Source organism: Myotis brandtii, unplaced genomic scaffold (genome assembly GCF_000412655.1).
Source record: "Myotis brandtii unplaced genomic scaffold, ASM41265v1 scaffold616, whole genome shotgun sequence".
NCBI lineage: Eukaryota > Metazoa > Chordata > Mammalia > Chiroptera > Vespertilionidae > Myotis > Myotis brandtii.
In genome coordinates this window covers 17,305-28,046 of record NW_005370346.1, presented here as the reverse complement: position 1 = coordinate 28,046, position 10,742 = coordinate 17,305, and the positions used below count along the sequence as shown (strand labels likewise).

General features: G+C 40.9%; 1 protein-coding gene across 6 annotated transcripts in view; it reads right to left on the bottom strand.

Moving 5' to 3' along the window:
• Positions 1 to 10,742, bottom strand: part of ZNF420 (zinc finger protein 420) — a 68,962-nt gene that overhangs the window by 43,595 nt on the left and 14,625 nt on the right. The window lies entirely within an intron of this gene.

Here is a 10,742-nt window from a genome sequence, read left to right as displayed (position 1 = left end):
TAATTTATAAAAAACTACTCTACCATTCCTCAAATAAAACTTATGGATAACAACACATTTATACATTATGCCAAAAATGGATAATGACCAACTGTTATATTTCAGTATAATAATGATCACACACAACTACAGAAGGCACAAATAATTAAATGCTTACAACTAAATAAAATGAACAAATTTAGATTTATAAGATGATAATATTCAACTAAGTATTGTGGACATATTTTTATTTATGTTTGCCATTTTGAAAAAAGTGACATATGTATATTAAGTATGTGTGTATAAAAGTAAGTGTGTAGAATAAGTGAAATTTATTATCAACAAATTAAGGCTTCTACAAGTGTGTACTATTCATAAGTCAAATGTCACAAGTAGTGTTGCCATTAGTGCTGAGACTTCTTAAAGTTGTTTTTAAATATCTCAGTAAATTTCAGAATAAAACAAAGTTTACAAGATGATAAATCTTTCTCAAACAAACCAGCCTTCCTGATTTAGCAATAATACTAAAGTAGATAAATCTAGATATTTGACAAAAATGCTCTATGCGAGAGGTTCTAGATCCATATAATTATAAACTTATTTTTTTCCTCAGCTATGGTTTTTGTTTGTTTGTTTGGGGTTTTTTTTTGCAGGTATTTTATTTTGTCAGGTTTTTTTGTTGTTGTTCGTTTGTTAATTTAGGGTTTTTTGCAGGTATTTTATTTTTTTAAATAATTCTTTATTGTTGAAAGTATTACATATGCCCCCCTTCTTCCCCAACTGACTGCCTCCAGGCCCCACATCCCCCACCCCAGGCCTTCAGCACCCTACTGTCTATGTCCATGGGTTATGCATATATGAATACAAGGTCTTTGACTGACTACCTCCCATCCACCCACCCACCCTAGCCTTCCCTCTGAGATTCTGCACTCCGTTCCATGCTTCCATGTATCTGAATCCACTCTGTTCATCAGTTTATTGTTACTTAGAGTCCACATGAGTGTAATCATGTGATACGTGACTTTCTCTGACTGTCTTATTTCACTTAGCATGATACTCTCCAGGTCCCAACATATGGTCTCAAAGGGTAAGAGATTCTTCTTTTTTACTGCTGCACAGTATTCCATGGTATAAATGTACCACAGCTTTTTTTATCCACTAATCTACTGATGGGCACTTGGGCTGTTTCCAGATCTTAGCTATCTATAATAATAAAAGTGTAATATGCTAATTAGACCAGACATCCTTCCAGACAACCTTCCAGATGAAGCCGGGGCTACAAGGGCCGAGGCAAGCTGCCATGGCTGCAACTGACCAGCAGGCTGTGGCGGGTTACCAGGGCCTCCCTCTGCGAGGGAAGGCCAGGTCCCGGGTGCCTACAGTGGCTGGAGGGAAGCCGGTGCCAGCAGCCAGAGGAAGGAAGGCCTACTCATGCACGAATTTCATGCATTGGGCCTCTCGTAGTAAATAATGCTGCTATGAACATAGGGGTGCATATATTCTTTCTGATTGGTGTTTCAGGTTTTGTAGGATATATGCCTAGAAGTGGGATCACTGGGTCAACTGCCAGTTCCATATTTAATTTTTTGAGGAAACTCTATACCCTTGGTCAGCAAACTGTGGCTCGCGAGCCACATGCGTCTCTTTGGCCCCTTGAGTGTGGCTCTTCCACAAAATACCACGTGCAGGCATGCGTTCAGTGCGATTGAAACTTCGTGGCCCATGTGCAGAAGTCAGTTTTCGGCCTGGGCGAGTCTATTTTGAAGAAGTACTGTTGATATTTGGCTCTGTTGACTAATGAGTTTGTCGACCACTGCTCTATACTGTTTTCCATAATGGTTGCACTGATCTACATTCCCACCAGCAGTGTACTAGGGTCCTCTTTTCTCCACATCCTTGCCAGCGCTTGTCATTTGTTGAAAAGTGTGAGGTGACACTGCATTGTTATTTTAATTTGCATCTCTCTGATGCTCAGTGACTGTGAGCATTTTTTCATATGACTCTTGGCCATCTGTATGACCTCTTTGGAGAAGTGTCTATTTAGGTCCTTTGACCATTTTCTTAGTGGATTGTTTGTCCTCCTTTTGCTAAGTTGTATAAATTCCTTATATAATTTGGATATTAACCCTTTATCAGATATATCATTGCCAAATATGTTCTCCCATACTGTGGGCTCCCTTTTCAATTTGTTGATGGTTTCTTTCGCTGTGCAGCTTTTAGTTTTAATGTAGTCCCATTTGTTTATTTTCTCCTTAGTTTCCATTGCCCTAGATGTATCTGTAAACATATTGCTATGCGAGATGTCTGAGATTGTGCTGCCTATTGTTTCTTCTAGGATTTTTATGGCTTCACAGCATACATTTAAGTTTTTTATCCATTTTCAGTTTATTCTTGTGTATGATGGAAGTTAGCGGTCTAGTTGCATTTTTTTGCATGTATCTAATTTTCCCAACACCATTTATTGAAGAGACTGTCTTGACTCTATTGTATGCTCTTGTCTCCTTTGTCAAATATTGAGCATAATGGCTTGGGACAATTCCTGGGGTTTCTGTGCTGTTCTATATGCCTGTTCTTGTGCCAGTACCAGACTATTTTTATTACAGTGGCTTTGTAGTAGAACTTAAAATCTGGTACTGTGATTCCTCCCACTTCTTTTCTTTCTCAAGTTAACTGCACCTATTCAGGTTCTTTTTTGATTCCATATAATTTTGGGTAGTATTTGTTCTAGCTCTGTAAAATATGCTGTTGTTATTTTAATAGGAATTGCATTAAATCTGTAGATCGCCTTGGGTAGTATGGAAATTTTGATGATGTTAATTCTACCAATCGATTAACATGGTATATTCTTCAACTTGTTTATATCTTCTTCTATCTTTTCAACGTCCTGTAGTTTTCTGAGTACAAGTCTTTTGCCACCCTTGGTTAAGTTTATTCCTAAATATCTGCTTTTTTGTTGTTGTTGCAATGAAAAGTGGGATTGTTTGTTTAGTTTCTCTTTCTGAGAATTCATTATTGGTGTATCAATAATGGGTGTTGATTTTTGGGTGTTGATTTTGTATCCTGGTACATTGCCAAATTCATTTATTAAATCTAGCAGTTTTTTGGTGGAGTCTTTAGGGTTTTCTATGTCATCTGCAAATAATGAGTTTTACTTCCTCCTTTAGAATTTGGATGCCTTTTGTCTCTTCTTCTTGTCCAACTGCTGTAGCTAGGACTCCCAGTACTATATTGAATAAGAGTTGAAAGAGTGGACATCCCTGTCTTGTTCCTGCTCTTAGCGGAAATGGTTTTAGTTTTTGCTCATATGTTCACTATAGGTTTGTCATATATGACCTTTATCATGTTGAGATATGCTCCCTCTATTCCCACTTTGCTGAAAGTTTTATCAAAAATAGGTGTTGGATTTTGTCAAATGCTTTTTCTGCATCTATTGATATGACCATGTGATTTTTGTCTTTCAATTTGTTTATGTGATGTATCACATTTATTGATTTACAAATATTGTACCAGCCTTGCATCCCTGGAATAAATCCCACTTGGTTGGTGTATGATCTTTTTAATATATTGCTTGATCCGATTTACTAATATTTTGTTAAGGATTTTAGCCATCTGTTTATCAGAAATATTGGCCTGTGATTCTCTTTCTTTGTAGTGTCTTTACGTGGTTTTCAAATTAGGATAATGATGTACTCATAAAAAGAGCTTGAGAGTGTACCTTCCTCTTGGATTTTTTGAAATAGCTTGAGGAGTATAGGTGTTAGTTCTCCTTTCTACGTTTGGTAAAACTCCCCTGTGAAGCCATCTGAACCTGGGCTTTTATGTACTGGGATTTTTTTAATAACTGCTTCTGTTTCATCAGTTGTTATTGGCCTATTCAGGTTTTCTGATTCTTCCTGTTCAGTTTTGGGAGATTGTATTTTTCTAGGAATTTATCCATTTCATCCCCATTGTCAAACTTGTTGGCATATAGTTGTTCTGTGGTGTCAGTGATTACTTCTCTGCTTTCGTTTCTGATTTTATTTATTTGGATCCTCTCTCTTTGTTTCTCTTTGATGAGTCATGCACATGGAAAGGGAAAAAAAAAACCTGGCATAGCAATACTCATGTCAGACAAAATAGACTTCAAAACAAAGGCCATAACAAGAGAGAAGGAAGGCCACTTCATAATACTAAAGGGAATGATTTGACAAGAAAATATAACCCTTGTAAACATATATGCACCCAATATAGGAGCATCCAAGTACATTAAAAAACTCTTGATGAACATTAGGAGAGAGATTAACAACAACAGTCATAGTGGGAGACTTTATCACCCCACTGACATCACTGCATAGATATTCCAGACAAACTATTAACAAAGAAACAGAGGACTTAAAAGACACACCAGATCAGATGGATCTAACCAATATTTACAGAACATGTCACCCTAAAGCAACAGAATATGCATTCTTCTCAAGTGCACTTGGAACATTCTTTAAAGATAGACCACATGTTAGGGCACAAAACAAGTCTATACAAATTCAAGAAGATTGATATAAAACCAAGCATCTTCTCAGATTACAATGGGATAAAGTTAGAAATCAACTACAATAAAAAAAATTCTAAAACACTGAAATACATGGAAGCTAAACCAATGAATGGGTTACCAATGAGATCAACAAGAAATTAAAAACTTCCTGGAAACAAATGAAAATGAATACACAACCACCCAAAACCTATGGGACATGGAAAAAGCAGTCCTGAGAGGGAAGTTCATAGCACTACAGGCCTACCTCAAGAAACAAGAAAAAGGACTAATAAACTATCTAATCCTAAAACAAAATGAATTAGAGAACAGCAAGAAAAACCTGGAGAAAGCAGAAGGAAGAAAATAATAAAGATCAGAGCAGAAATAAATGACATAGAGACAAAAAGCCAAACAAACAAACAAAAAACAGTACAAAAGATCAATAAATCCAAGAGTGGGTTTACTTTGAAAAGATAAACAGGATCGATGAACTGCTAGCCAGAATCATCAAAAAACAAAAAGTGAGGACCCAAATAAATAAAATCAGAGATGAAAGAAGCAATATAACAACAGACACCACAGAAATATAAATACTATGAACAAATATATGCCAACAAGCTGGACAATGTAGATGGAATGGACAAATTCCTAGAAGTATACAATCTTCCAAAACTCAATCAGGAAGAATCAGAAAACCTGAGGAGGCCAATAGCAACTGATGAAATTGAAGCACTAAAAAAACTTCCAGAAAACAAAAGTCCTTGATTGGATGGATTTACAGGTGAGTTTTACCAAACATTCAAAGAACTAACAGCTACCCTGTTCAAATTATTCCAAAAAATTCAAGAGGAAGGAACACTTCCAAGCTCTTTTTATGAAGCCAGCATTATCCTAATTCAAAAACCAGATAAAGACACGACAAAGAAAGAAAATTACAGGTCAATATGCCTGATGAACACATATGCTAAAATCCTCAACAAAATATTAGCAAATCGGATCCAGCAATACATTAAAAAGATCATACACAGAGACAAAATGGCAGTGGAATAGACGGATGTGTCCCGAGCCTTGTCCCAGAGCAGATAGAACAAGCAACTAAATCAAATAACATCCACCCGGAATTGGTGAAGTATATACAGCTGGTGAGACAATCCCCAGCCGGGAAGGAAAGAGGACACCTGGAGAACAGTAAAATCAGGGACCTGGGCTGGAGAGAACTGAGACCTCTAAGCCCAGAGGGTCAGAGGCAAACTGCATGGCACTGAGGCCTTGTTCTTTGTGGCATGTGTGCATGCCACAGCGTCTGACTTGACTGTGGAAAGGTCTGCAGGACTGCTGGTAGCAGGGGATTCCAGATCTGGGTCCACAGTCATAGAGACTGAGCCCAGAGGGGGCATTCTGGATGGCTGCCCAGACCGCACTGTGCAGGGAGGAGAGGGGTTCACACAGGCACAGCTCTTTCCCCTCTTTTTGATCTTTGCTTTTGTTCACTGAACCTAGTTCATAGGACCTTTCAAACACAAACGCTCACCTGTGGCTGAGGTGCAGGAGGAGGTGCAGGACTTGTGGAGTCTGGGGAGAGGCTGGGGTGAGGAGAGGGTCCAGGACAGGTGACCGCAAGTCTGGCACTGAGTCATACCTGACACGCGCGACCTAGGTAGCCATTTTCTCCTGAAGAGATAGCCCCTCTCTGCAGTCTCCAGGCAACCAATACAGCCACAACCAGACTACACCCTGAGTGGCACAAAGAATAATTTTTTTAAAAAATCCGAATAGTCCCTCAGAGTCCACAGGTGCTGGCCTAAAGAGAGGCCTTCAGTCCCAGCAACAGGAAACTGAGAAGCCACAGACAGTACAGAAGAGTGGGATCTTAAACCAGCCAAAGGAACGACACTTCACTTTTTCATTTTTATTTTATTTTATTATTTTATCTCTTTTTTTCTTTTTCTTTTCTCATTTGTTTCTTTATTTTCTATTTCTTTTCACATTATTTTTCATTCATTCGAATTTATTTTACTTTATTTTTTAATCCTACTTTTTAATCAATTTAATTTTATTATTATTATTATTTTCTTCTCTTTCTCTTTCTTCTTATCCATTCATCCTCTTTCTACTTCCTCTATACAGAACTGAGGTCCTCTCCATATTTATCCAATTCTTAACCTTACTTTCTGTATATAAGATTCTGCCCCCACCCTCTTTACTGGGTATTTGGTGTTTGTATGTTCTGGTTTACCTGTTTGTTCTCTGGTGTTTTCTCCCCAAATATATATATTTTTTTCCTTTTTCTTCTTTTTCTTTTCTCTCATACCATGTTTTCTCTCTTCGATATCATTTGTGCTCTCTTTTCTCTCCCCTAATTCTCTTTTCTCTGGTGGTCACTTATATTGGGGTTATCAGTGTCGTGAGTACATTCGTGTTTTGTTCCCTTTGTGTCATGTCTTGTTGAGGTGAATTTTATCCTGTTTGGCCAATATGCTCGAGAGAAAGCCACATAACCAGATACCTGGAGAGGAGACTCCATCCATGAATGGGTCAATAACACTCCAGAAACAACTACAGAGGCAGGAAGAAGGCAGCAGTGAGAGAGCGCGAGTGACTGAGGAAAGAGGAGTGTGTGGTCGTGTGGGTATGTGAGTGAGGAATAGTTAGATCCTGCAGGACCTTCGGGGGAAGGCTAAGCAGGCTCGCCTAACTAGGCAGCCTCTGCCACCATTGCAAATAGTCCCGGAGTGGCCGGCTCTTCCTCAGAGGCCTCGGGTGCAGTCTCATGGTCACTGAGACACCAGCCACCCCAGGTGAAGGGTCCTGTGAGTTCCGAAGCATGCTACCCTCTGACTGGCCCAACACTTTAGCTCAGGACACTGTGACCACGCAAGAAGCAGCCACATGAGCAGCCGGCTCTTGTCCGAGGAGCACCAGCCCATGAGCAGCCCACCCCAGGCCAAGGAGTGGCAGCCTCACGCGGCTTGCCCCCATCTAAGGAGCAGCAGCTGTGCGAATGGCCAGCCCCCTCCATCCGATGAGCAGCAGCCTTGAGCATAGCCCACCTCCATCCAAGGAGCAGCAGTCACGTGAGCAGCCCGCCCCCATTCAAGGAGCAGCAGCCATACACAACCCGTACCCATCCGAGGAGCAGCACCACACAAACAGCCCGCCCCCATCCAAGGAGCAGCAGTCGTGTGAGCAGCCCGCCCCCAAATGAGGAGCAGCAGCTGTGCAAGCAGCCTGCCCCTGTAAGAGGAGGAGCAGAACTGCGAGTAACCCGCCACTGTCCAAGGAGCGGCAGCCCCCGAGAGCAGTCCGCCCCCACCTGAGGTGCAGCAGCTCACAAGCAGCTTGCCCCCGTCCCAGGAGCAGCAGCTGTGCAAGAAGCCTGCCCCCTCCTGCGGAGCAGCAGCTCCATCAGCAGCCTGCCCCAGTCTGAGGAGCAGTAGCTGTGCGCAGCCAGCCACCGTCCAAGGAGCAGCAGCCTCATGAGCAGCCTAATCCTGTCCAAGGAGCAGGAGCTGCAAAAGCACCCTGCCCCCACCAGCCAGAGGAGCCACCACTGCTGAGAACAGCACCCACCAGAGGAGCCACCGCCAACTGAGGAGCAGACACTGCTGTGATGCCACCCGAGGAACGGACGCCACCCGAGGAGCCACTGCCACCCAAGGAGCAACCCCTGCATGACCACACAACTAGATCCACCGGTGAGAGCAAAAATGGGTAGACAAAAAAACCACCAAAGGAAAGAAAAGGCCCTGACTGGTTTGGCTCAGCGGATAAAGCGTCGGCCTGCGGGCTCAAGGGTCCCAGGTTCGATTCCAGTCAAGGGCATGTACCTTGGTTGCGGGCACATCCCCAGTAGTGGGCGTGCAAGAGGCAGCTGATCGATGTTTCTCTCTCATCGATGTTTCTAACTCTCTATCCCTCTCCCCTCCTCTCTGTAAAAAATCAATTAAATATATTTAAAAAAATAAAAAAGGAAAGAAAAGTAGGAATCACCAGAAAAGCAGCTAAGTAAAATGGAGGCATGCAATATGTCAGAAAAAGAATTCAGAATAAGGATCATACAGTTCATAAACCAGATGGATGAAAAAATCAACAACTTATGTAAGAATCAAGAAGAAATAAAGAATGATATACCTTCAATACAAAAACACCGTGGAAAGTTTCAACAGTAGACTAGGAGAAGTGGATGACCGAATTAGCGAATTAGAAGACAAGGAAGCAAAACACACTCAAACTGAACTGCAATTGGAGAAAAAAATTAAAAGACAGGAGGAGAGCCTAAGGGACCTTTGGGACAACATGAAATGAAGCAACATATGAATAATAGGGGTGCCAGAATGACAGGAAGAGGAACAAGGGTTAGAAAACCTATTTGAAGAAATAATGTCAGAAAACTTCCCGGATGTGGGAAAGAAAAAAGTCACACAAGCACAGAGAGTCCCAAACAAGGTGAACCAGAAAAGACCCACACCAAGACACATCATAATTATGACGGCAAATGTTCAGGACAAAAAGAGAATCATAAAGGCTGCAAGAGAGAGATAGAAGGTTACGTACAAGTGACCTCCCATTAGATTAACAAATGATTTCTCAATAGAAACACATCAGGCCAGAAAAGAATGGAAGGAAATTTACAAAGTGATGCAAAGCAAGGGACTGAATCCAAGAATACTCTATCTAGCAACGCTATCATTCAAAATTAAAGGGTAAATAAGGAGCTTCGCAGACAAAAAAAAAAAAAAAGGCTAAGGGAATTTATCACTACAAAGCCAGCAATGCAAGAAATGAATGCTAAAGGGACTGGTGTAAAAAGAGGAAATACAAAGAGAAGAAGGAACAGAGGCACAAAAAATAAATATGGCTACAGACAAGCACCTATCAAGAACTTTAAACGTAAATGGACTAAATGCTCCAATCAAAAGACATCAAGTGGCCCTAACCAGTTTGGCTCAGTGGATAGAGCGTCGGCCTGCAGACTAAAGGGTCCCGGGTTCGATTCCGGTCAAGGGCATGTACCTTAGTTGCAGGCACATCCCCAGTAGGGGGTGTGCAGGAGGCAGCTGATTGATGTTTCTAACTCTCTATCCCTCTCCCTTCTTCTCTGTAAAAAAAAAAAATCAATAAAATATATATATTTTTTAATAAGACATCAAGTGGCTGAATAGATAAAAATAACATGACCCATATATATGCTGTCTACAAGAGACCCACCTCAGAACAAGGGACTCACAAGAATGAAAGTGAAGGGATTGCCAAGTTTACAGGGCGGAAGACGCCCTGCCCGAGAGGGCGCCTACCCCCCGCCCCCCACCGTTTTGTGGTGCGTCACTCAAAGCTGTAAGAAAAGTAAGTACAGGCGCCGTGCTCTCTGGGTGGAGCCGCCGCTGGTTGATTGAACTGTTTCCTTGAGAGGTTGAAAGGTAGGAAAAGTAGTTAGTACTTGGGCTCAGGTTTTTAGACAAAAGCAGGACAAATATGTACAGCGCTCCCCCCTCCCCCGGTTTTTTTTTTTTTTTTCATTTAGACCTCAGAGTGAAGGCCAACACAAGAGATAAGGAAGGCCACATCATAATACTAAAGGGATCGATACAACAAGAGGATATAACCCTGATTAACATATATGTACCCAAATACATAAAAAAAAACTCCTGGAAGATATCAAGGGAGAGATCGACAACAATACAATCATAGTAGGAGACTTTAATACCCCCCTGAAATCACTAAATAAATCCTCTAGACAAAAAATCAGCAAAGAAACATCAATCCTAAATGACTCACTAGATCAGATGGACTTAACGGACATCTTCAGAATATTTCACCCAAAACCATGGAATATAGGTTCTTCTCGAGTGCACATGGGACATTTTCAAAGATAGAGCGCATATTGGGCCACAGGCAAAGTCTCTCCAAATTCAAGAAGATTGAAATCATATCAAGCATCTTCTCAGACAACAATGGTATAATATTAGAAACAAACCACAATAAAAAACAATCAAAAAAATTCAAACACTTGGAAGCTGAATAGCATGCTATTAAACAATGATTGGGTTACCAAAGAGATAAATGAAGAAATTAAAAACGTCCTGGAAATGAATGACAATAAAAACATAACAATCCAAAATCTATGGGACACATTGAACGTAGTCCTGAGAGAGAAGTTTATTGCTCTACAGGCCTACCTCAAAAAGCAAGAAAAAATGGTAGTAAATCATCTAACTCTACAACTCAAAGAATTAGAAAGAGAACAACAAAAAATCCC